Here is a 27,675-nt window from a genome sequence, read left to right on the forward strand (position 1 = left end):
ACAAAACACTCCGCACTTCATTGGATCTTCTTTCTCTCTTCTGTCAGTCCTACTGGGTAAGGACATGGGGGTAATTTACATTCACTTAAGATTCTTCCTGAGAATCTTAGTCTGGCATCTGCTTTTCTATTGCTGTTTTATGTCGTCATTCCACTTTAAGGTTGCTCTGGATAGTTACTTCTAGATATTTTATGGTAGATTCTGTTTCCAGCAATTTGTCATTAATAGTGTAGTTGTACAGTATTGGATTTCTTTTCCTGTGTGTGTGTGTGTGTGTGTGTGTGTGTGTGATATGTTACATTTATTTATGTGCAGGGTCAACTGCCAGAGCCTGCATCATTCACCAATCCTCTGCAGGTCATTGTGCTAATTGATACTGCCATCTGTTGTTGCTACTTTCTGATGGACAAGTGTAGTACCTGTGAACAATATTAAGGAGCCTCTGACACTTTCTACTGGATCATTTATATACATTGTAAATGTAATGATCCTATCACATTTCCTTGGCGTATTCCAGAAATTACCTTTTGATTCTGGTCATCTTTTCTTTGTTGTTGTTATTACTTCCTTGATGAACATATTAAGGAAGTAAGGTGATAGAAGGCACCCGTCTCTCACTGCCCTTCTGGTTTTCCTTCTTTCATATCCGGTTCAGTACTCTGACTTTTGTATATACTCAAAATTAATCATCTGTCCTTCCACTTTGGACATTATTTTAAGGAATGATGATATAATGGTAATCTGTTTATTAAACAATATTTTAACGATACACTATGCTTTCTGATCATATAGTGGCTTGATGATGGAATTTGATACTGAAATTAGTAATCATTAGACAAAATAAAAGTGAAGCTATAATAAAAGAAAGTAATATTTTGGATCATGTCAGTTGTTGTTCCAAACAACAGCACGTCAGGAATAGGTTCAAATGGCTCTGAGCACTATGCAACTTAACTTCTGAGGTAATCAGTCGCCTAGAACTTAGAACTAATTAAACCTAACTAACCTAAGGACATCACACACATCCATGCCCGAGGCAGGATTCAAACCTGCGAACGTAGTGGTCACTCGGTTCCAGACTGTAGCGCCTAGAACCGCACGGCCACTATGGCTGTCCAGGAATAAGTACTAAATTATTTGTCCACTGATGACCTCACAGCTTAGAACACTAAAACACAAATGTTAATTGTTTGTTATGTGCCCTGGTAGAGTTTACAACTGTTTACAGTTCACGATTGGTTGTTGGAGATTGGGCGTTACTCACATAGTGTATTTAGTGCACAGTGCAGAAAAAGGCAGTGTCCAGAAAAGTAAAAAAGTGTAAAGCCAAATGTTTCATGACAGGATGTTGTGTCACCATACTTGGAAGACAATTATAGCCAAAGACAGATATTTAAAAGAAACTGGCTCATTTGAGCTGCGGAGACCTAGTCGAGGATTCTCAGTGGATGATTGTTAGCACAGTAGAATTTATAAAGAGACAATGTCAGTTCATGTGAGGGAAGGTTGGTTGGTAAGTACCTATCAGCTTTCTGATAAAACTCACAATTTGAAGAATACACATCAAGGAAAAGGTAGAAGTCCAACAGTGTCAAATCTAGACAATAATATCTATCATCCAACAGTTTTGCAAAATCCCCAGTTGTACTTACTTTACTTACTTACTTACTTACTTACTAACTTACTCAGATTTACTGTGTACCATACAAGGAACAGGTTTCACAGAGTTCACTCGATCAGCTGCCAAGTTCTCACCTTCCTCCAAGTTTGTGTCCATGCATTGAAGATTCATTGCAAAAGTTCCAGGTGTTAACAGGTCTTCCTGTACATCTGTATCTGTCCATTGATTTCCACAACAGTGTTGATTTTGGGATTCTTCCACCTTACATGCGTAGAACATAACCTGCAATCTTCAGTCTTCTTTCAACATTAAGTTTGTGCAGGCTGTGTAGACCTCGTATTCTCAGCACTTCATCGTTTGTAACTTGGTTGGGTTAACATCTTCAGAATTCATCTATAGCATTGTTGGTGAAAAATATGGAGACTGTGTGCTGATTTTACTGACATTTTCCAAGTCTCACACATATAAACGATAAAGGAGTACAGTCAAAGCTTTGTTGACATATTACAGACCTAATTGCCATATGGACCGATTTTCCAGTTCTGCTGGTGATTTCTGCATCTGTGACCTCATTATTACATATAAAGCTACCGAGATATGGCAATCTGTCAACATCTTGTAATATCTTCTATTGCACTGTAATCGGGGAAGAGACGAGTAATTTCCACTTACTTTGCACATTCTGTTTGCCTTATCTCTATTAATTTCCAGCCCTACACAATAAGGCATTTAATGAGAAAGCAGATAAAAATTAACTTGATGCCTTCCAAGAAGACGGTCTCTACTAAGTCTCTACTCCTTCAAGTCTGACTATGTAAGTGTAGACCAGAGATGGTTTAAATTCAGAGAAATAGTATCGACATCAATTAAGAGATATATACCAAATAAATTGAAAGGATACCAAATAAATTAAAAGGGTGGTGCACAAAATATGTCAAAACTCAGCTGCAGAAGCAATGAAAAACAGCATGTCAAAATTTAAAAGAATGCAAAATCTCCAAGATTAGCAATGTTTTACTGAAGCTCGAAACTTAGGGTGGGTTTCAGTGCAAGATGTGTTTAATAGTTCCCATAGTGAAACTTCGTTTTGAAATCTGGAAGAAAATCCAAAGAGGTTCACGTTGAATGTGTAGTACACCAATGTCAAGACACAACCAATACCATCACTGTGCAATAGCTGTGGTAATGTTACTGATGGCAGTGCTACTAAAGCAGGGTTACTAAACACGGATTTCTGAAATTTCTTCACCAAAGACAACAAAGTAAATATTGCAGTATTCAAATCAAGAACAACTGCAACTGTGAGTAACTTAGTAGTAGCTCTCCTCAGTGTCATAAAGCAATTATGTTTCTTTCAGAGAATGCTGATACAATAGCTCCATTAGAAATCATATATAGCCGCTCATTTGATAAAGATCCATACCTAGAGACTGAAAAGTTGCTCAGGTCACACCAATGCTCAAGAAAGAAAAGAGGAGTAATCTACTAAATAACAGACTCATATCACTAATGTTGATTTGCATTAGGATTTTGGAACATATATTGTGTTTGAATATTTTGAATTATCTCAAAGATAATGATTCATTGATAAATAGCCAAGATAGATTCAGAAATATCGACCTTTTAAAGCACAGCTAGCTCTTTAGTCACACAAAGTAATAAGTGCTGTCGACTGGGGATCTCAAATTGATTCCATATTTGTAGATTTCCAGAAGACTTTTTGAAACAGTTCCTCACAAGCATTTTCTAATCATATTGTGTGCCTATGGTGTATTGTCTCAGTTGTGCAACTGGATGTGTGGTTTCCTGTCAGAAAGGTCACAGTTCATATTAATTGATGGAAAATCGTCAAGTAAAACAGAAGTGATATCTGACATTCCTCAAGGAAGTGTTATAGACCACCTGCTGTTGCTGATATTCATTAACAATTTAAGAGAGAATCTGAGCAGTCCTCTTAGATGATGCTATCATTTACAGTCTTGCAAATCATTTACTGTCTTGTAAAGCGATCAGATGATCAAAATGAACTGCAAAATGATTTAGGCTACCTATCCATATGATGCAAAAAGTGGTAACTGACCTTAAATAATAAAAATTGTTATGTCATCCGCATGAGTAGTAAAAGGCATCTACTAAATTTTGGTTACACGATAATTCACGCAGATCTAAAGGCTGTGAAGTCTACTGAATACTTAGGAATTACATTTACAAATAACTTAAATTGGAATGCTCACATAGATAATGCGGTGGGAAAGCAAACAAAAGACTGTGATTTAATAGTAAAACATTTAGAAGATTAGGATTACTAAAGAGACTATCTACAACTATACTTGTCAGTCCTCTTTTGGAGTATTCTGCATGGTGTGGGATCCTTACCAGATAGGACTGACAGAGGACATCATTTAAAAGTTCAAAGAAGGGCAGCTCATTTTGTATTATTAGCAAACAGGAAAGTGCATGCCACAGATATCGCATGTGAATTAGGGTGGCAGTCAATAAAGCAAAAGCATTTTGCTGGAGCAGGTTCTTAAAATTTCAATCATCAACTTTCTTTGTTTGGCACGGCACTTGGAGGGCGACGGTTCAGTCTTCACCCATCTGTCTCTTTTGTCCCATGTCCTGATTATTTTCTCCTCATGCCTCACTCCTGTCTTTACTTTGAACAGTTCATAGATCTCTCCCATGAACTTCACTTTCGATATTGCATTTTTCATGTTTCTTGTCATATTAACATCAAAGATAATGATAATGTGCAAGAATAATGTAAGGCTAGCATCTTTTTAGTCACATATTTCTGCTGATACAGCTTATATTGTACACCTGGAAATACAATGTCAATTTTGTTCCGATGCCAACGTATGTCACCTGGGAGTAGTAGATGTACTGGCAATGGTTTCAGTGTCATCCGCCAACAGATAGTGTAATGGCATAGCTATCAGAGTGCTATATGTGTCTACCCTTTAATAGGAAATGCTCACAGCCAGTGTGATGCAGACATGTGAAGCAAGCAGGCAACCATGCCAGGAAGGCACACTCGTGATTCTTATAGCCAACGAGTCAGTTTAAAAAGGGGTAAAATTGTCTGCTTCCGAGTGGCAGGATGGTGCTTTCGGGGGAATTTCCACACAAGTTGGATGTGCTGCATCAGTTATGCAACGCTGCTAGTATCAGTAGTCACGTAAACATTCTCACACACGTAATCGAGGTTCTGGACATCCACACAGCACAGATGCTCACTAGGATTGTTGTACTGAAAGGGCAGCAGTTGCAGATCGTACGGCTACCACAGCACAGATAAAAGGTCTTGTGAGCCCCAGATGTGTCAACACAAACTGTTGCGAAGCAGTTATTGCCAGTTGCGTTACGGACGTGCACACATCTATCCTGTCTTCCAATCGTGCCTCAGCACTGACATGCATGGTTCGAGTGGTGCCATTAGAGGATCTCTTTGAGGATGGCATGGCACGCCATGGTTGTAAGTGATGAAAGCAGATTCCGCTCACACACAAGTGATGGTCGTATCAGCAAATGACATAAATCTGGTGAGCACTCTCTTGTAGAGTGCATTTGCCCAAGATACAGTGGCCCCACCCCAGGCCTTATGGTCTGTGGTGCGATAAACTACAACTCTCATTCATCTGTGGTGTTTCTGCACTTGGTACATGCAGAATGATGTTACACCTGTTATTTTTGCATTCTTGTAACTGGAAGGTAATGTACTGTTCCAACAGTATAGTGAGGACCCACACGCTGCCCATGAAACTCAGTGTTCTCAGAAAGATGAGCAGTGACTTCCCGGGCCAGCATGTTCTACGAGTTTGTCTCCAACTGAGCACATGTGGGAACATGGGATGAGAAGTGACTCATGCAACTTGTCAACCAACAACTCTTACATAACTATCTGAACAGATTGAGCATGTGTGACATAATTTATCTCAGGACAGTTTTTGCCATCTGTACTATCGACTGAATGCCGTAGTCAGTGCCTGCATTGTCACCAGTGAGGGCTACACCACGTACTAATGTGTGTGTTTTGGCACGGGTCGATACATGCTAGCTGAGAAGCATTTGCAGTATTGATCTGTAAATGTGATCATTTCATGTACTCCATATGCACTGTTGCAACATTAAATCTAGAGTGAATTTTCTTCTGGCAGTGGGCACAGACTTTTACCTCACAACTTTGATACATTTTACTTTTTCTTTTTCTTAGTCTTTATCCCCTGCTATCACAGTCTCAGCATGTTAATGTGGATTTGGCAGTATTAGTGGTAAATTGTGGCCAGATGCCCTTTCCATGCCACCTCCCCCCCCCCCTCCCCCCCTTCCAACCCACACCAGAGTGAAAGTTATGTACCCTGTATCTGTATGTATCTAATATTATCGTGTGTGAAAGTGTGAGAATGTTTTCAAAATGTTTGAGGATCATGTAACTGATGTGGGGTGTGCATACCAGTCTGCTATTCATCTAGTCGGATGTGGACAACAGCCTAAAAACCATGTCCACACTGGCTCTAGCTGCATGCTAACGTTGGCATCTACCCAGGAGTATTACAATTTCGATAGAGTACAGTAGAGTTTAATGATTTATACAATACTTTTATGTCATGAATTTTAGAGAATTGATTGAAGATGTCTTTCTGCTGTTGTTTAATTTATGATATAGCCGCAACAGAAAATCCAACAGAATATGTTAATTATTCTGGTCTTGTTCATTTCCGTATTTGTTCTGTGTTAAAGTAATTGTTCAGATGCATACAACATAAAAGTAAAAGTAAGGTCTATGATGACAGGCAGTGACTGGGCTGTTGTCCTGACAGCAGGTAGGGTGCAGCCTTTGTTCACTGTGGCACTAGGAGGGAGAGGGTTAATGGCCTATCACCCCAGCTTCCTTTTACCCCTGGGAAATATCCCCAGGAGTCACCTGATAGCAGGTTGGCGTCACCTGGGGGCCATCCTGCAGTCACTGGAACAAGGAAAATTCCCCACCTTTTATGTTTTATGGGGAATCGAGCCCAGGACCTCCTGATTGGAGTCTAGTGCGCTACCCACTAGACCTCCACAACCACCGTGCTTATGGGATATGAAATGTCTGCATCTATATGACTACTCTGCATTTCACAGCTCAGTGCCTGACAGAGGATTTATCAAACCACTTCCATACTGTTTCTCTACCGTTCCACTCTTGAACAATGTGTGGGGAAAAGTAACACTTAAATCGCTCTGTGTGATCTCTGATTTCTTGTGTTTTATTATAACGATCATTTTTCCCAATGAAGGTGAGTGCTATGAAAATTAAAATGTTTTTGCATTTGGAGGATGAAGTTGGAGACTGGAATTTTGTGAAAAGATCTTGCCACAGCAAAAAAGTATTTCTTTTTGTGATTACCATCTCAACTCGCATATCATGTCTGTGACTCTCTCTCTCCTAATATTTTACAATAATACAGACTGAGCTGCCCTCATTTTGACTTTGATTTCCTCCATCATTCGTATCCCATGGTGTACTTGTGCATTGTCATCTTGAAACACAACCAATGATCATCCAAATGTCGACTATATGACAGGACAGTAGGTTCGAGGATCCTATCATCATATTGCACAGCCCTCAAATAGCCTTATTAGAAATGAGATGTGTCAGACATCTGTATACCATACTGGCCCAAAACATGACCGATCCATCTGCCTGCTAAACTTAAAAGACTGGACTGCAGGTCTGAAACACATTTTTCACTGGAGCGGACACAAATGAACAAGAATTATCTATGGCTCTGAACAGTAGCTGAGCACAAGCAGACACCATTCTGTTGCATTTGGTTAGCATTCACAGGTGTTCACTCATGTTCTGCCCATTATCAGTCCTTTGATGAACTGTCAAACGAAGTCTCCATCATCTCTGCATTGGTGAGAGCAGGAGAGAAAGAGCTAAATTCTGGTGTTTCATCAGTGAACTTTTGTCTTCAACTCAAGATCTTTGAGCAGCAGAATGGTCTGAAGAGAATGTAATGTTTCTGATAACAGAATAGATGCTCGTGAATTCCAAGATGTCCACGCCATAAATGCCAAATAAAAAGAAATACAATTGACAGAGAGTTTCCGAGGTACTGGGAACATGAGAAAGATGATAATTACATTAGATACTTTCATCAGCCAGGAATGGAGTGAATAAGCACGAGCTTTGTATTTGTTTTTATTAAAAAAAGAACAGCACAACAAAGTTCCTTGAAAGTAAACATGTACAAAAATGTATCTATCATGCTGATTAAAATTATGTACATACCCCACACGAGCTTTGTATTTGTTTTTATTAAAAAAGAACAGCACAACAAAGTTCCTTGAAAGTAAACATGTACAAAAATGTATCTATCATGCTGATTAAAATTACGTACATACCCCACAAGCCACCTTAGTAATTTCTTGTCCTGTTCCACTGACAAATAGTGCTAGGAAAAGCAATAGTCTATATGCCTCTGTACAAGCCCTAATTTCTCTTGTCCTTGTGGCCTTTACATTAATTGTAAATTGGTGGCTGTAGGATCATCCTGCAGTCAACCTCAAGTACGAGGTACCTAAATAGTTAAATAGTGTTTTGTGAAATGAATATCATCTTCCCTCCAGGGGTTCCTATTTGAGTTCATGAAGCATCTCTATAATACTTATGTGCTGATCAAACTTACTGGTGATAAATCTCTGAATTGGTTCAATGTCTTCCTTTAATCCAATGTCATGCAGATCCCAAACACTCAAGCGATGCTAAAGAATGGGTCACACTAGTGTTGTGTCCTTTACAGATAAGCTACACTTTCCTAAAATTCTTGCAATAAACCTATTTGGCCATTTGCCTTCCCTACAACCAATTTTGCTTGTTTCATGTCTTACTGCTTTGCAACATTATGCCTAGGTATTTAATTGACGTGACTGTCAAGCAGCATACTACTGATGCTGTATTCAAACATCATGGGATTTTTTTTTCCTTCTCATCTGCATTAACCTACATTTTTTTTATATTTACAGTAAGCTTCCATTCATCTCACCAATCACAAATTTTGTCTAAGTCATCTTATATCCTCCTATAGTCACTCAATGGCGACATTTGCTCATACACAATAGCGTCATCAGCAAACAGCCTCATAGTGCTGGCCACATTGGCTGTCAGATCCTTAATGTACACTTATTAGCCAAAACATTATGACCACTGCCCACTGCAAGTTGGATGCTGCCTGGTGGCATTGCGGGCATGTGATGCGGTAACAAAAATATGTAAATAGAGGAGAGGGGGGTGGGGGCTCACTTAGGTAAGATATGGGCTGCAAATGGGGAAATCAGTTGAGATAAGTGATTTTGATATATGGCAGATTATTATTATGCTAAGCCTGTGACACACATCTCAAAAGCGGCAATGCTGGTCAAATGTTCATGTGCTATCTATCACTAGGTGCTAAATGGTTAGACATCCATGACTCTTCACAGTACTTGGGGTTTGGCGGCATGTCTGGCTGCAATGTAGGATAGACGGTGATTTGTAGCAACTCTGCTGAAAGAGCACAATGCTAGTGCACGCACAAGTGTTCCATAGCACACTGTTCATTGTAAATTCTGGAACACGGATCTCCGCAGCAGACCACTCCTACATGTTCACATGTCTACCCAACAACATCATCAGTTGTGATTGCAGTGGGCACAGGACCATTCGGATTAAACCATCAATCAATGGAAATGTTGGCTCTTTGGGTGAATCCCATTTTTGCTACACTAGGTTGATAGGTGTCTCCACAAAAACCATCATTGAGGTGAATGGCAGCTCCAAATGTGCAGCACACCACAGATGCTGGCTGGTGGGAGCAGCATTATGCTTGGGAGACATTCTCCTGCACTTGCATGTAGTAATCAAAGACATGCCGACAGCTGTGAATCACCTGTGTCCCTTCATGCTTGATGTCTTCCCCGACAGCGATGTCATCTTTCAGCAGTGTAATACTGCCTGCACCAGTCGAGCCAGGAAGACGAAAGTTTGAAGGTCAGGTTGACAAAACAGATTTTTAATACTCTTGGTAACAACCTTTAAGTTTCTGACGTAGTTCAGGGGAATGACAAAGGGATCTTTGACAGGCTGGATTAAATCTGGGCGGCGTCTCAGACCGACCAGAGTTACAACTTTAAAGGCTTCTACACTGAGCAAATACAACGGGCTGTTGGAGGAAGAATGCAAAGGCAGCTTCTAGTAATGTGCAATTGCTATTCTGCATGGTCTTTAATGGCCATTATCAAATTTTAAAAAATTAAGAATAACAATAACACAGTACACAACAGGAAGGGTACAGCAGACTTTCCCTGATGGTTCCTTACATTATCTTTCCTTGATTTTTTTTTTTAATGATAATGTTTCTAAGTCTTTCCTGGTTTCCATTGAAAGGTTTGGATTGTTTCAAAGATTAATTTACACATTTTTTAATATTTTAATGTATTCTAGGACAGGAACTCAAAGAGCACAAGTATAAAAAAACTGCATGTAGGACATTCATGTAAAGCTTCCCATTTTTAACTGCAAGGTAATGGCAATCTATTTTGTTACAAGAAAATGAATTGGGACTTAGTTCTCCAGAGCTGATACTATTATAAGGAGTTGTGATGGAAGAACATGAGTTCCAAACAATGGATGCCTTGGATCTGTTTGCTGCTGCTTCTTTTTAATCTCTGCTGCTAATCCCATGAGTGAAAGATCTCTACCAATGAAAAAGTAGATTTGAATGACATTAAGTTTCTTCTCTTGTCAATAGTTGTTTCTACTGAAGAGAAATGAGTCTGGTCATCTTTGTCCATTTGCAGTAATTCAAAGGTGTCGTAGCACCTGACATGTATGCTTGAAAATAACAAACGATCAAAAATGTAATTAACAGAAGTATTGACAGCAGTAAGCTGTATTTATCACATTCAAAAAGTTTGTAATAGCTGTGGACCCTTGTTTTATCATGTCAATCCATTTGTGCCAATGGCTAACAGAGTACCATTCACCATCATGTCAAGTGGCAATAACAGTTTGCTTGCATCATAAATATTGAGTGTCAAAAGATAATTCTAACAATATGAAATAGGACAGATTGCTACTCACCAGTTAGAGCAGGCAATGGGCAGCAGACAAGCATACTGAAAAAAAAAAGAAACTGTCAGGTACTATATACTCAAAAAAACACTTAGGTACTGAAGGAATTATCGAAATACCAAATAGGGCTGAAATCAGTAAATGTGACATACATGTGAAGACAGAAAAATAATTACAGTTTCAGAAAAAACTGGATGATTTATTCAAGAGAAAGAACATCACAAATTGGATGAGATGGTCCACCTCTGGCCCTTATACAAGCTTGGCTCTGGCTGATAGAGTTGTTGGCTGTCCAACAGAGGGACATCATGAAAAATTCTATTCAAATGTCACTGTAGATAGTCAAAATCCCGAGGTGGTCTAACGGCCCTGCCCATAATGCTCCTTACATTCTCAATTGGGGAGAGATCCAGCAACTTTGCTGGCCAAGGTAGGGTTTGGCAAGCATGAGGACAAGCTGTGTGCAGACAGGCATTATCTTGCTGAAATGTAAGCAATGTATGGCTTGCCAAGAAGGGAAACAAAATAGGATGTACAGTATTGTCAACAGACAACTATGCTGTAGGGGTGACATCCATGTCACCCTTACAGCATAGTTGTCTGTTGACCAAAAGTGATCTGTTACGAAAAGAAATCGCACCCCAGATCATCAGTCCTGGTAGTTGGACCATATGGGATGTGGCATTCACGGTGGTATCCCACCATCTGGGGCGTCTTCAGATGCATCTGTGATGATCATTGAGGCTCAGTTCATAGTGGGACTCATCACTGAAGCCAATTATATTCCAGTCAATGCAATTCCAGACCAGGGACGTGCCTGGGGACACACCAGATAGCAGTGCGATACCAACCCGGCTGCTGGCTGCCATACAGCCAAACGAGGACTGATGGTCTACTGTGCCATTTCTTTTCATAACAGGACCTCTTTGGTTGTCATCTGTGTCACCATTACAACACAGACATCTGTTGACGATATTATAAACCCCATTTTGTTTCTCGTCATAACAAGCCATCATTTGCTTACATTTCAGCAAGATAATGCCTGCCCACACACAATTTGTCTTCATACTTGCCACACCTTATCTTCGCCAGCTAGGTCACGGGATCTCTCCCCAACTGAGTATGTCTGCGGCATTATGGGCAGGGCCACCCAACCAGCTCATGATTTAGACAATACAATGTGCCACTTGGATAGAATTTGGCTTGATGTCCCTCAGTAGGACATCCAACAAATCTATCAATGACAAACTTGCTCAAGAGTCAGAGGTGGACCAACTTGCTCAATTTGTGAAGCTCTTTCTCTTGAATAAATCATTCAATTTTTCTGACATTGTAATTTTTATTTTATTTATTTATTTATTTATTTTTTTTTTTTTTTGTCTGTGCACGTACATCACATCTACATATTTCCATCCCACACAGATAATTCTTTCATGCTGCATAATGTTTATTTTCATCTTACGAGTGTAATCTAATGGACAGAGCCCACCTCAGCATAGGGAGTCTCTGCTGGTTGGGAGTGTGGAGGTGGACAGACAGAGAGAAGTGTACTAGGGGGACGTAATAGTGTGTGAGGTTGGAATGGGAGCAGGGGAGGGCATTGAGGTGTGGGGCCACAGGAACGAAGCCTAGAAACTCTAGCTGCGACATATTCTTCACTCCTGTAAACCCCGTTACCTAAACCTTTGCTAGTCTCTCTGTCTCACATATCTAGGCCTTTACCTGCTCCCACCCCGGCCTCACACCACCACACCTGCTAGATGAGGACTGTCCCATACTTTCTAATATCTAAAAATCTTCCTTCAATGTGCCAGTCTGCCACTCAGTGTCTCCTCTAGGTGGGGAGCAGAAAGCTATCCTATTCCATATTATTGTTATTCCATCCCAGATATCCCAATGCTTAAAAATTAATTTTAGGCTTGCCGTAAAGTATTACACAAACACTAATTGGTTATTTTTTCTGATATTCAAATTATATTTTGCTCTCATTTTTGTCCCTTTATCTAATCAACTTTGCATTGTGACATTTCTGACGAAAGTATGAGTTATTCAGAAATTAGGTAAAAAGTAGTGAATTCTTCCTTTGAATCACTCTCACTTTGTCTCAGGCACGAGCAAATGTGTGTACCTGTATATGCATTTAGCTGTATCAAATTATCTTCCCCAACACACAAAATGGGGGTCATTATTCAATTTATCTTGAAAGTATGTGTGAAATGCACTTTCCACAAAAATGCTCAGATGCATAACTCTCAAAATATGTGTTTGAACAATAGGTCTGGAATTTTTAAAGACAAGGTGAAGAAACCATTGGATTGTATAATTTTTTTATTAATCACAAAGAAACAACATGATTCAAAGACATCAACAATAGCAATGGAAGTTCAAGTGAATTGTCTGCCTCCAATTCTGATCACAGAGAAACACTCCAATAGGAAAGAGGGCACAACATCCTGCTCCATTTTCAAAAGCTGCAATGTCAAATATTACAACCTGTAACAGAAAAAGGTCACGTGATAAATATTGTTTACATATCGATTACAGTAACAGAGGCATATATGGTCTAATAGGAAGGGTGAACACAAGGGCAGGACATGGGGAACAATGAACAGATGAGATGTGAAACCACGGTAAGTTAATAGTGGTGATAATGCCAGTTAATTACATGGGTGGGAAAAGCAACCACTCTTGCAACTCAGAGCTACTCTTGTTTCTGCAACTGATCTTCCGTTCCTTCATTGTTCCTATTTTTCTCATATTAATAATTCTAGTTATAGAAGGTTTTCTAACTAAAAGCTTATTAGCATTTTGTAATGAAACCGATAAACAATACAGTCTCATTCTCTAATGGAAGAACACAGTACATCGCGTTCGTAAATAACTTGATCCAACAAAACAGTGGACATTCATTACATGACATTTAATTTTAAGTATCAATACAAACACTTACATAAAACATTATTTACACTCAAAACCCATTATTCAAAACTGATGTCCATATGTGTAACTGTTTACAGTAGCAATTATTAATATAGTTACTATTGCTAGCTTTAATATGGATTGTTAAAAAGTTTAGAAATGTTAACTTAAAAATGAACTGTAAGCAAAATCTTTTCTGTTAAAAAGTTAATGTTGAAACCACTGGAGAAACATTATAATGTATTATTGTAGTCATCATGTACACTGAAAAAAAAAAAAAAAAAATTTGCAACAGCAAAAAGTAATTAACGTAGAGTAATGAAATTTCAGGAACATATATGTCTAAGTAACTTATTTAAGTGATTAACATTGCAAGATCACAGGATAATATAAGTGCGAGATACACCATTGCAAATGTGATACACTAATGCATTGAAATCCAGTGTAACTGCCCGAATGTAAGCATGCAAACGTGCATGCATTGTGCTGGTTATGAGTTTGTGGGATGAAGTTCCATGCCTGTTTCACATTGTCATCAAAACAGGGATGGTTAATGCTGTTTTTGGGAGACACTGGAGTTGTTCGATGATGTCCCGTGTGCACTAAATTGGAGCCAGACCTGGTTATCAAACAGGTCAAGGCAACATGTTGACATACTGTAGAGTATACACCCATGCCTCCATCTTTGCTACCCTCCCTGTTTACCTCTACCCTGTTGCTTCATAACCTGGGTTGTGAGTAACTGAATCCACTTTCTCTTCTTCCCCTTCTTTCCCCTCTCTCCTCCCTGACGAAGGAACAAAGTTCCAAAAGCTAGGATACGTAAATTTTCTGTTATGTTTTGTGTATCTATTGGCTGTACTGGCCAGCCCCTCTATCTCTTTGTTAGTATTTGTTTCACGTCTTTATATGAGATTTTCCATCATCACAGTAATGTTAGTTTATAATTTACGGACAGCCTAATCCATTATTTCCTGTCAAGGTTTGAAACTTTAGAAAATCATAAATTTTGTCTTGGTAAAATAAAGGTGATTAGATGTTTCCCTTATGCACATGTAAAAGACTGTCAGTTCACATCTACGTTTATAATCTGCAATCCACCAGGAGGTGCATGGTACAGGGTAAGTCCCATTGTACCAGTTATCAGGGTTTCTTGCTGTTTCATTCATGTATGGAGCATGGAAGAATGATTGTCTGAATTTGTCTGAATGCCTCCGTGTGAGCAGTAATCATTCTAATCTTATCTTCACGACCCCTGTGAGAGCAATATGTGGTGGCGGGGGGTGGGGGGGGGGGGGGGGGGGGGTTGTGGTATATCCCTAGAGTAATCATTTAAAGACAGTTCTTGAAACTTTGCTAATACACTTTCTTGGGATAGTTTACACCTGTCTTCAACAGTCTGCATTTCAGTTCCTTCAGTATCTCTGTGACACTCTCCCATGGATTAAGCAAACCTGTGACCATGCTGCCTTTCTTTGTATACATTCAATGTCTCCTGCTAGTCTCATCTGGTACAAGTCCCACACACTTTAGCAATAGTCTAGGGGGGGTGGGAGGGGGGGGGGTCACACGAATGACTTGTAAGCATCTCTTTAGTAGACTGATTGCACTTCCCCATTATTATACCAATACACCAAGGTCTACAACCTGCTTTACCCACAACTGAACCTATGTGATCATGCCATTTCATATTCCTACAAAGTGTTACACACAGGTATTTGTACGAGTTGGCAGATTCCGACAGTGACTCACCAATATTATAGTCACAGGATACTAAGTTTATACATTTCTAAACATTCAGAGCAAGTTGCCAATCACTGCACCATGTTGCAATCTCATCAAGATCTGACTGAATATTTATGCAGCTTCTCTGAAATAGCACTTCATTACAGATAGCTGCATCATCTGCAAAAATCCTGATTTACAGCAAGGTCATTAATGGACAAGAACTGCAAGGTCCCCAACACACTTCCCTGGGGCACACCTGAAGTTACTTCTACATCTGATGATGACTCTCCATCCAAGGTAACATGCTGTGTCCTTCTTATCAAAAAGTCCTCAATCCAGTCACGTATTTCACTTGATACCCCATATGATCGTACTTTTCACAGTAAGTGTAGGTGTGGAACAGAATCAAATACTGTTAGGAAATCAAGAAACACAATCTACCTGTTGCCTTGATCCAACGCTTTCAGCAAGTTATGTGAGAAAAGTGAGAGTTGGATTACATATCATCTATATTTTTGAAAACCATGCTGGTTGATTCGAGAAGGTAGTTCCGTTCGAGATACCTCATTATGTTTGAGCTCAAAATATTTTCTAAGAATCTACAACAAATTGATGTCATGGCTACTGGATGGTAGTTTTGTCACTCCTACAACCCTTCTGGTAGACGGGTGTGATCTGTAACTTTTTCCAAAAACTAGCTAAGGTTTTCTGGATAGATTACAGTGAGAAGAGAGGATAACTCAGCCACAAATTCAATATAGAATCTGACTGTGATTCCATCGGGGTCTGGAGCTTTGTTTAATGATTTCAACTGTTTCTCAACACAACTGACACTAATACCTATTTCGTTCATTTTTTCAGTGTACGAGGATTGAATTGGGGCAGTTCTCCTGGGTTTTTATTTGCAAAGGAACATTTGAAAATCGAGTTCAGAATTTCAGCTTTTACTTTGCTACCCTCAATTTCAGTTCCTGTCTCACTTGCTAGGGACTGGACACTAACTTTTTTGCCACTAACAGCCCTTACATACGACCACAATTTATTTGGATTTTGTGAAATGTCATTTGACAATATTCTGCTACAGTAGTCATTGAAGGCTTCATGCATTGCTCTCTTGACAGCCAAACATGTTTCATCCAGCGTCTCTCAATCTATAATCCTACACTTTGTTTTACACCTATTATGCAGTAATCTCTGTTCCTTTAGAAGTTTTCTTTACAGTGACTGTATACCACGGAGGTTCCATCCCATTATGAACTGTTCTACTAGGAACCTATCTACTCAGTGCGTGGTCAACTGTTCTTTTCAAGTAGAGGAAGAGCACCTCTACATGCTCCTGACCTGTGCTGAAAGTTTCAAGTTCCTCACTGAGATAAGATATTACTGATTTCTACTTAGTTAACTGAACGCATAATAAGAGGGAAACATTCCATGCAGGAAAATATATCTAAAAACAAAAATGATGTGACTTACCATACGAAAGCACTGGCAGGTCGATAGACACACAAACAAACACAATCATACACACAAAATTCTAGCTTTCGCAACCAACGGTTGCTTCATCAGGAAAGAGGGAAAGACGAAAGGATGTGGGTTTTAAGGGAGAGGGTAAGGAGTCATTCCAATCCCGGGAGCGGAAAGACTTACCTTAGGGGGAAAAAAGAACAGGTATACACTTGCACACACACCCATATCCAACCACACATACACAGACACAAGCAGACATTTGTAAAGGCAAAGAGATTCGGCAGAGACGTCAGTCGAGGCAGAAGTACAGAGGCAAAGATGTTGTTGAAAGACAGGTGAGCTATGAGCAGCGGCAACTTGAAATTAGCAGAGGTTGAGGCCTGGCGGATAACGAGAAGAGAGGATATACTGAAGGGCAAGTTCCCATCTCCGGAGTTCTGCCAACGCAGAAAATCTTTTTGGTTTCAATGCCTTTCGCGTTTTTGGGTTCTCCATAGTTGACTCTGTCAATATTGTCTCTGACGCTATTCCTTATGCTCAACTGGATTCCTTGTCGACTACATTTTCGTCCCTTTTTTCTCCCCATTTAGGCTGTGCGAACGACTTTGAAGCTCATATCATGCTCAAACCCACGGCTCGGCCTAAGTTTTTTCAGGCTCTGCCCATTCCTGTGGCCCTTCGAGATCGGGTAAAACGGGAGTTGGATCGTCTCACTGCGTCAGGGGTCTTACTTCCTGTCACTTCCAGTGAGTGGTCCTCCCCTGTTGTTGTAGTTGCTAAGGCCAATGGTGATATTTGTCTCTGTGGCGATTTCAAAGCCACTGTAAATGCTCAATGCCTCATTGACACTTACCCTATGCCCCGTCCTGAAGAACTGTTCACTAAACTCGCTGGAGGACAGTATTTTTCTAAAATTGACTTGTCAGAAGCTTATCATCAACTTCCTCTCGATGCTGCTTCCTGGCAGTTTCTGGTCCTTAACATGCCTTTCGGCCTCTATCAATACCAACGCTTGCCATTCGGGGTTGCTAGTGCCCCTGCTCTCTTTCAGCGATTCTTGGAACAATTATTGCTCCCTGTCCCTGGGTGTATCAATTACATGGACGACATTGTTGTCACTGCCTCCACCACTGACGAACATCTTCAAAATCTCTGCACACTTTTTAATGTCTTACAGACTGCCAGTCTTAAATGTAATCTTCAGAAATCACAATTTTTTCAGGCATCTATAACGTACTTTGGGTTCCAACTCTCTCGCGATGGTATTCAACTGTTTCAACACACTGTCGCTGTGATCGATGCCCTTCCTCGCCCTACATCTGTTAAGGAACTGCAGGCCTTCTTGGGGAAAGTAGCATACTATCACAAGTTTTTACCATCTGCGGCGTCGGTGGCTCAGCCGTTGCATCCCCTGTTGCATAAAAACGTGCCTTTTCACTGGTCCGCGTCATGTGACGCGGCTTTCCAGAAATTAAAGACTATGCCTGGCTACTTATTGACCTGGCCAACATCTTGTTCTTGCCACAGATGCCTCTCAATACGGGGTTGGTGCAGTCCTTGCACACCATTTTTCTGACGGTTCAGAACAACCCATCGCTTATGCCTCCAAAACGCTCACGGATGCCCAACAAAGGTATTCCCAAATTGAGAAAGAAGCTTTGGCCATTATTTATGCTCTTCATAAGTTTGGTGTTTTTCTCTATGGCTCAAAATTTCATCTTGTTACGGATCACAAACCACTTGTTTCCTTGTTCCATCCATCAACGTCACTTCCCGACAAGGCTGCACACCGCCTCCAGCGTTGGGCTCTTTACTTGTCCCGTTTCAATTATGAGATTCATTTCTGGCCAATGGCTCAACATGCGAATGCTGATGCTTTGTCTCGCCTTCCCATGGGTCCTGATCAGGCATTCAATAGGGACGAACTTTTGTGTTTCCACCTGGATGTTGCCGAGCAGCGGGTTGTGGACGGGTTCCCCATCACTGGGGACAGGCTGGCAGCTGCTACGGGTTCTGACCCTACCCTCTCCCGGGTTTTACACCGTATTCAGGAGGGTTGGCCAGATCGCCCGTCCGCTAAGACTTCTGATCCGTTGCGGAACTACTACACTTTGCGCTACCGCCTTACGGCTAGGGATGGTATTATCCTCCTCTCCACTGACAATGCTTCACCGCGTGTAGTGGTACCTGCATCTATGCGTGTTGCGGTCTTGCGCCTCCTTCACCAGGGGCACTGGGGTGTGTCTCGCACAAAATCTCTGGCGCACCGTCATGTGTACTGGCCTGGCGCTGACTCTGAAATTGCACACATGGTGGCTGCCTGCGGCCCTTGTGCGTCACAGGCCGCTGCCCCGAAGTCATCTTTGTCACCGTGGCCTTCACCTGAGAAGCCCTGGGAGTGCATTCATGCTGACTTTGTGGGACCTTTTTTAGGTACTTATTGGCTCCTTGTAATTGACGCCTACCCTAACTTTCCTTTCATTGTCCGTTGCACGTCACCTACCACCGCGGCAATCACTAGTGCTCTCACCCGCATTTTTTCTTTGGAAGGCCTCCCCTCTACTCTTGTTACTGATAATGGTCCGCAATTTGCCTCTTCCGACTTTGCAGATTTTTGTGCTCGTCACGGCGTTACTCATGTCACGGCCCCGCCGTTCCATCCACAATCCAACGGTGAGGCTGAACGGCTGGTCCGCACATTTAAGGCTCAGATGCGGAAACTTCTGACTTCTTCTGCTGATGATGATGCGCTTCTCCAGTTCCTGGCGTCTTACCGTTTCACCCCCATGGGCGATCACAGCCTGGCTGAGCTCTTACATGGTGACAGCCCCGCACGCTACTTCATCTTCTGCGGCCTCCCTCCTCATGGCTGCGGGTGCCTTCCCTTGGCCAGTTCACCGCCGCCGACCTCGTCTGGGTACGCGGATATGGCAGGCGGCCAAAAAGGAGCCCGGGCCGCATCTTACGACACCGTGGTAGACGCCTGTATGAAATCCAGATGGACACGGGTGTTGCAGTGCGTCATTCGGACCAGCTTCGGCCTCGGGTGCCAGCAACGCCTGTTCCGAATGCTGCCACACCACTTTTGGCTCTACCTGATGCCCGGGATCTTGGCATCTCTCAATACTCACAACGCAGCCCTCTCACCGTCATCGCGATGCCAGCACCAGAACGGACGCCACCAGGAGACGTGCCCATGCAGGAACCGGAGGATCATCCTCTGTCAGAGTACATCTACTCGCCTCCTCCTTCAATGGATGCCGACACATCACCCACGTCTCCTGTCATCTCGACCCGTTATCATCGGGGACACTTCCGTCCGTACGGGAAGCCTCCTCCTCGAGACTTTACATTAGCCATCTCCAGGACACCTCCATCAAGACCAGTGCAACAATTTCAAAGGGGGGAAAAATGTTGTGACTCGCCGATTATTCAAAGTGCTGCCGCGCAATTACACGCGTCCTCTACGTGCGGCGCTGTCTGCCAGCCATGCAGCAGCTGCGCCACCTAAGCGGCCAGCCGAGCAGCGGCCGCTGGACTGAGACTCAGTGTTGAATCGAATGCCGACTTGTACACAGGTCAACTTACTCAGTGACTTATATGTGTTGTTGTGTTGTTCCTAAATATATGTGTTAAACTTGAAGTTCTAACACTTCTCTTTGGCAGTAATCTTTTATACAATTCTATTCTACTAGAATGATCCTGCAGTTAATGAGGTCCCAAATGTTTCATTGTATCCTCAATTGACTGCTCTCTTTCTTGATTTTAGTTTCAATATTACATTTCTCCCCCCCCCCCCCCCCCCCCCCTCTACCCCTCTCCACCCTCACTCCATCATTTTCTATGCCGATCACTTCTGCTTTGCAGTCAATATTAGAGGCGAAACTGGTGACAGAAGACATGCAGAAAATGCAAGTCTTTATGTCTGTCAGTTTCAATATTTTACAATAAAATACGAGCCTAAAGTATGCTTTGTGAGAAAAAGCTATCAGAAACATAATAGTATGTAAAATAACTACCTCTATGTTATTTATATGAAATCAAATAACAACACCAAAACATTTGATGATGAGCACTGTAAACAGAAATTGTAAATGGAAACCACTGAAATTGTAAGGTACCAAAAATGTTGTCTTACACTTGGGACTAAGAGAACTATGTCTACTCTAAGTGACGTTAAAAGGGCAATATCACAGCCCTTGACAATTTGGTACCTCAAAGATTTCCAGTTCTTTGCCCACATTCTCTGCCAACTGAGAACATGAAGGGTGGATTTCACTTCATGGTCTTCTTTCCTGCATTTAGCTTCCAAACATCAACTCTCACATATAATTTCAAATCAACAGTACAGGATGTCAACAGCATAGAAACAAAACCAAATACACACAATTATAATGTTGTTTCCAGACTTAGGCCTGTAAGTTCAATATTATATTCTCTTACTTTTTTGTTCTTTTCGAGGGTTTTGAATGGATTTAAGAACACTAGAAACACACGATTCTATGCCTTTAGCAAACTCAAGTGGTCCACTTTTAACTAAATTTGAGTTTTCTTTTACACTGAATAAGATGCTGCACATTGTTCCCAATTTATTTCTTGGGTTGGTAATAAAATATTTAACCAATGGTGGTCCAAAATTTCTATACAGTTATTTTCTAGTTTCTGTTTTTAGGACTTTTCCAATTTAGGAACACAATAAGGATCTGTTGAACCACATGCTGAAAACTATAAATTTCTACATCAATTCTTTAAGTCTGAAGACAACATAACCATACCATTAAACAGAGACTCACATTACACAGGACTGAAAGAATATGCACATAAAAACACACATCACTAAAAATAAAAATAAAATTATATTTATACACAGGTACTACTCAGGACAGTAAAATGTTATCATAAATGAATCAACCAAAAAGAAGACATCAGGGGTAACATGAGAAACTAAAAAGGTTTTCAGCTAGTGAAGGAGGCAAGTTGAAAGTATATTTTACAACAACAAGCATTTTTGGTTACATTCAAAACATTAGTGGTACATTCAAAACATAAATAAATAATGAAGCTAGTTGTTTATCTCACCATTTTTTCAAGTTGTGTGAAAATTGCACAAAAGTAGGGAACACCATTTGTGCCGTAACAAAGAGCAGAACAGCATTAAATGAAATATAAAATAATCCATTCACTGTTCAATAAAAGATATTAGATATTTATGGCAACTGAGTTTAAATTCACACTAACCACAAAAGCAAATCAGAGTAGTTAGAAACAGGATAAGTTTAAGGAAGAAAAGTTGAAGTACAAGATGGAGGAAAGGAAACATGAACAAGCTTTAATATCTGGTAGAGTGAGATGTACCCTCTGTCATACTCTTCATAGTGGTTTGCAGAGTGTGGATGAACATGTAGATAGCATCATCAAGAACGCAATCAACGTGTATCTGAAACTTGAGCTTCTCCTAGTGTGTAGTGTCACAAACGTTTTGACATTATTATACATACTTCTGCCACTGGGGCAATCATAGGTAATGACTAATTTGGCAGTAATATGCAGTGCTAGATTTGTTAAAAGAAAAAAAATAGACTTCTTAACATTTATTTATGGTAAGTAGCACTCTATCATTTCCTATATTTCTAAGTTCCTACCGAGAGTTTCCATAGTTTGATTTAGACTTCTGAAAAAGTTATAACACTTTTCTGAGCTTTTTAACAGTGTGAATACAACATTTGTATCTTACCGCTTCAACTAGAGCAAAAGTTCTATTGTATCACATCTCAAAATCTTTGGGTCTAATTTTTTTCGTCATCAGCGGTATACTGTCACAAATCAAGCCTTGGTTATGTGTATTGTTAGATTTTGTTTATTTTTATTTATGTGGGGTGTATGAGCAATGCAGCTGACTGGGATTCACCTGCTGCAAGTCATAGACTGACCGCTGCTGTGTTCACTGCCTGGGTCAAAGGTGCTGAAAGGATGTGCTCATTGATGCTATGGAGACACTGTTCTGTGTTTTATTTTAATGACAATTATTGTCAGTTTCTTCTTGTTTTGTTTATAAGAAAGGAATGAGGACATCATTAGATCTTTTGAAGAGCACACTACATAAATCACAAAATGTTATTTCTGTATTAGCAAAAAATTGGACTACATTGTATGATAGAGATGAAAAAGAAACCGTGATTAAATTCTTTCTGTGTTAGATTCCTGAACCTGCTGATCTTTGAGAGAGAGAGAGAGAGAGAGAGAGAGAGAGAGAGAGAGTGAGAGAGAGAGAGAGAGAGAGAGGGGGGGGGGGATGGGATTTAATTGTATCTCCCCATGCAGCTGTAGCATTTTGGCATGTCGTACATTGGTCAGATCATCAGTAGCTTGGAGGACTCGTATGTAGGGCATAAGCAACACACACACACACACACACACACACACACACACACACACACTTAATAATAGTCAAGAAAATTTGCAACCGCAAAATATTGCCTCGGTACAGGTCATAGAATCTAATATACAACACAGATATTTCAATATGCATATCCAGTTACTGGAATAGTGTTATTAAGAAAGCTGTTGAGAGACAGAAGTTTTTGCTTAAATTCTTATAATTTGCACCAGATGATGTACAAAATAAACTCCAAATTACTGTAACAACATAGTGCACAAAGCACACATTCATTTTCTAATTACAACAATCATACCCCAAACTATAAAAATTAAAATATTGAAGACCAGAATCAAAGTTTAGCTGCTACAAAATTATGTCACAGGTAACAATTATTTAATTCACTTCTTAAACATAACAATTTAATTTAAAAAAGACAACAAATAACATTTTTAAGTACAATATTCAAGTTTAGGTGCTGCAAAGATGCATAACAATCATCTATGTTTCAACATTCTTATAAAAAATACAACATAAAAAGGAAGACCTGATTGTAGATCATGGGTGGGCTATGTAAAATAAATGACAAAAATCAGCAGCTGTAAAAGGCAGATTTTTTTCCAACTACAACCAATTCCTCCATTTTACAACAGCATAAATGAATGCAGCTCTTTTTCCCCAAATTTGCTGCTTCAGATTATTAGTGTCATAATGAAGTCTTTTAAGAATTAGAGGCACAAACAGATTAATAAATACAAACAAAAGCAGGAATATTCAATTTGCTCGAGGCTACCAAATGAAAGAAGAAAGGGGGCTAGGGAGGAAAAAACAAGATCACGTAAGAAAGAAATAAACTGCTGATTGTTTGCATCATTCCTAGACTCAAAACCCTAAGCAAAAGAAACAGTGATGATAGCATTGATTTAAAATCATGTCAGAAAAGACGACAGCTAATTCTAGGTGATCCTCCATAAAGCCATGGTCTCACGTTGTCAAACCCCTGCAGGATTGTTTGAGGGACAATGATTTGACATTGATTGTTAAGTCAAAAAAGCAATGCATCTTTGACTGAAGAAACAATCAAAAATATATTCTTTTAATGGAATATTTACATTGCAGTGTACTGATCTGAGAAACATACTGAAAAGAAACATGACTATGTTGAGAAATTTTCATTTTGTATTTTCTTATATTTGTAACCGCAGTACATGAAAAAAGTGACACTCGACATTTGAGTTAACTGAAAGATGAAAGATTAAGGTTTCATGCCCTGCCGATCATTGTCCCCAAACGGGGACAGCCCGCAAACAGAATTCTACCAACCAGCTTGGACTGAAAACATAACACACAAGAATCGTGCCCGTGAGTGTAGATGACACTCGGAATATCACGCAACACGGATACCCGAGGATGGTGTCTGTCAGAGCAGATTGCAGATGAAGCACGAAGGCAGAGGGAACAAATTACAGACCTGCTCCATCTGACGGTCAGTCTCAAGTAGCACTTTGTAAAAGCAACAACTAACGTCACCGAAATATGCGAGGAAGACAATGATGTCCGACTGTGCAAAGGACAACTCAGGAATTTCAGCAAACTTCTGGAAAAACCTGAAGAATTAAATTGACAGAAACCTGTTCTGGATTGGTAACTTACAAAATAAAACATTTTCAATCTCTGGACTAGTCACACACAAGAAAGATAATAGGCCTTTAAAAAAGAGGATACCATACAGTGTAAAGCTGAAACATGTAAATTAGTCTGGCCAATATGCTCTACACCTGAGCAAAAGTATCAATGAAGTGGTGCACCTTTTAGGAACTGTTAAAAAAGTGTCATTTTACATCAATGAACACAGCAATGACAACCTGATCCTAGGAGAAAAGAGCCGATACACACTATTTATTTAAGAATGAACACTTCACCTCAACTTTTCACAGCACGGGACCATCAAAAATTGAAACAATAGAGCAACACAGAGGACACTACCACACAGCTGGGGGAGGGCACAGAGAGAGAGAGAGAGAGTTTAATGACCTACTTACTCACTTTTTACTGGCAACAAGATAAGAGTGCAGGTGGTGTCATATCAAAATTGTAGAGAACATGCACGAGAAAAAGTTTTAACAATAGCAAATTAACGTACTTGCTAGTGCTTATTTTTTGTTTTAAATATCTCTCTCAAACTGATCAGGTATTGGAAAAAGAAAGATAAATATTTTGAATTAAGACTTAAAACAGGATGGAAACGGGTACCATATTGGCCTGAATATAAGATACACCATTTCTACAAAAAATCTCCCATAAAAACTGGGACTTTTATGAATCATAGAAACCTCAACTGTAGTGCTTTTTCTTAAGTTTGAAATGAAACAAAAATATCACTACAGTTTGTAAATCAATTGTTGTGTATGAGGTAGCAATGCAAACATTCTCTTTGTTGCTATCCCATTTAGGTAGTGACTACAGAGGGATCCAGAAAAATGTAGACATTCTCTGATAGTTATTACCTTTGGAACAAAGTGTTATATGGCTGCAATTTTGAGTAGTAGTATAAACCACTGTTTTCCCAACAGATCTTGTCGTGTGGGTTTCCAGCAGATGACAATGCAGCACTGGATGAAGTACAACTATTGTTTGAGCAATGCAAGGCTGTACTGAAACAACAATTTATTGTATTTGGTATAAATTTTAAGCCGACAATGCTGTTTAAAATGTGCACAAGGAAAGGTCCTCTGAACAACAACATCAACCTCCAGGTTCCAGCACTGCTGTATTGCAACATTTTTCTAGATCATCTCAAAAATCTATGAAGCATTGTGTATGGGGAAGTGGGATAAGCTGATCAAGTGCATGATAAATTCTGAAGACTGCAAAGTGGAAAGTGTACATTCCAAGATTGTTTCACACTATGAATGAGGACAACTCGAATCGAAGGATGGAGCACTTCGAGTGGTCTGAAGGCATGCTTCACGAAGATGAATGGTTTGCAGGGAAGGTTATCTGGCCTAATGAGGCACAATTCAACCTGAATGGTAATGTAAACTGTCATAGCTGCGTGTATTGGGCTGCTGAAAATCCTCATGTTCACATGGACAAACATGTTACTTCACTTGGTGATAATGTGTGGTGTGGTCCGTCATAGTATTGTTTCTCTGACCCATTCTTCTTTGAAGGTACATAACTGGTGAGGTGTATCATATACTGCAAACATTGATTTTATTAGCCATCCAAGTGGTGTTTGGAAACAAAAGATTTTTACCTACAAGACTGTACTCCGCCTCACCACCACAGAGATATCAGATTCTACTTAGATGAAAATATACCTGGACGACAGATAAGACGAAGAGGAACTGTCAAGTGCCCACCAAGTTCATGGGACCTTACAATTCTCGACTTCTACCAATGGGGGACCTCGACAAACAAAGTTTACCAACAGAACCCAGCTACACTGAATGAGATATGAGAAACCATCAAGACATCCTGTGCAGCTACCACACTGGCAACATTGACAGCTGTACTTCAGTCAACAATTCAGCAACATTGATGTTGCTTGGCTGCTAACAGGTGTCACTTTGAACACACAAAATGATCTTCCTCCCATGCAAGAATTTTGACACTATGCCATTTTGTTCCATCAATATTGACTATCAAAGAGAGTCTACATTTTTCTGGACCCCTCTGTATTCCCATTCTCACAGTTTCACTATTTTAGACAGTGGAACAGGCACAGTTTTTCTCTAACTAAAGAATATAATTTATTCTTCACCAATGAAGCACAACATTGAGAGAAAATTTTGGAATTCGGTACAGTTATGTTGCAAATTTCAAACTCACAGTTATTCATCTAACAGATGTGCTTTTTAAAGGTACGGTTCAAGAAATGCTGCACATGCAATGCCCGGGATTGTAGCGACGCCACTGTACTTTGGGAGGAGAGTGACAAAAATACTGACAGTGGCAAAACAATGAATGTTAGTGAAGTTAAGAGTGTCTTACATGAAAACTGCAACTGAAAGCTTTGTTTTTGTGTGTAATTTATCTATAGTGTACTACAAAAAAACTGGTTAAGAGTAAATCACATTTTGAAAAGCTTTTGTAAATGGGCAACTTGACAAATTATTTTTAATTAAGTTTCTCTCTTTTTCGAAATTAAAGGTGCAACTTATATTCAGGCCAATTCGATGTGTATATAATTTATGATAACTATGAACAGACTTTGAAATTTGCCTACATCACACCAGGTATACTTAACTTATTTCACTGCCCCACACAGATGCTCATGTCCGGTGGAAGTCTCCTCTAGTTCCCCCACTTTTGGCCAGAAGCATTATTTCAGATATCAAAATGTCATGACTCACAGCTTTGCACATATCGTACACTGTTAAGGCAGACACCGATACAGCAGCGAGAACTTCCATCTCCATGCCCGTCTGCCCTCTACACTTTGCCGTGCCAGTTATAATC

At 40.1% G+C, this 27,675-nt stretch overlaps 1 protein-coding gene across 1 annotated transcript in view; it reads right to left on the reverse strand.

Annotated features, from left to right (window-relative positions):
- LOC124622194 (molybdenum cofactor biosynthesis protein 1-like) overlaps positions 1-27,675 on the reverse strand; it is a 113,873-nt gene that overhangs the window by 85,959 nt on the left and 239 nt on the right. The window lies entirely within an intron of this gene.

Source organism: Schistocerca americana, chromosome 7, assembly GCF_021461395.2.
Source record: "Schistocerca americana isolate TAMUIC-IGC-003095 chromosome 7, iqSchAmer2.1, whole genome shotgun sequence".
NCBI classification, from domain to species: domain Eukaryota; kingdom Metazoa; phylum Arthropoda; class Insecta; order Orthoptera; family Acrididae; genus Schistocerca; species Schistocerca americana.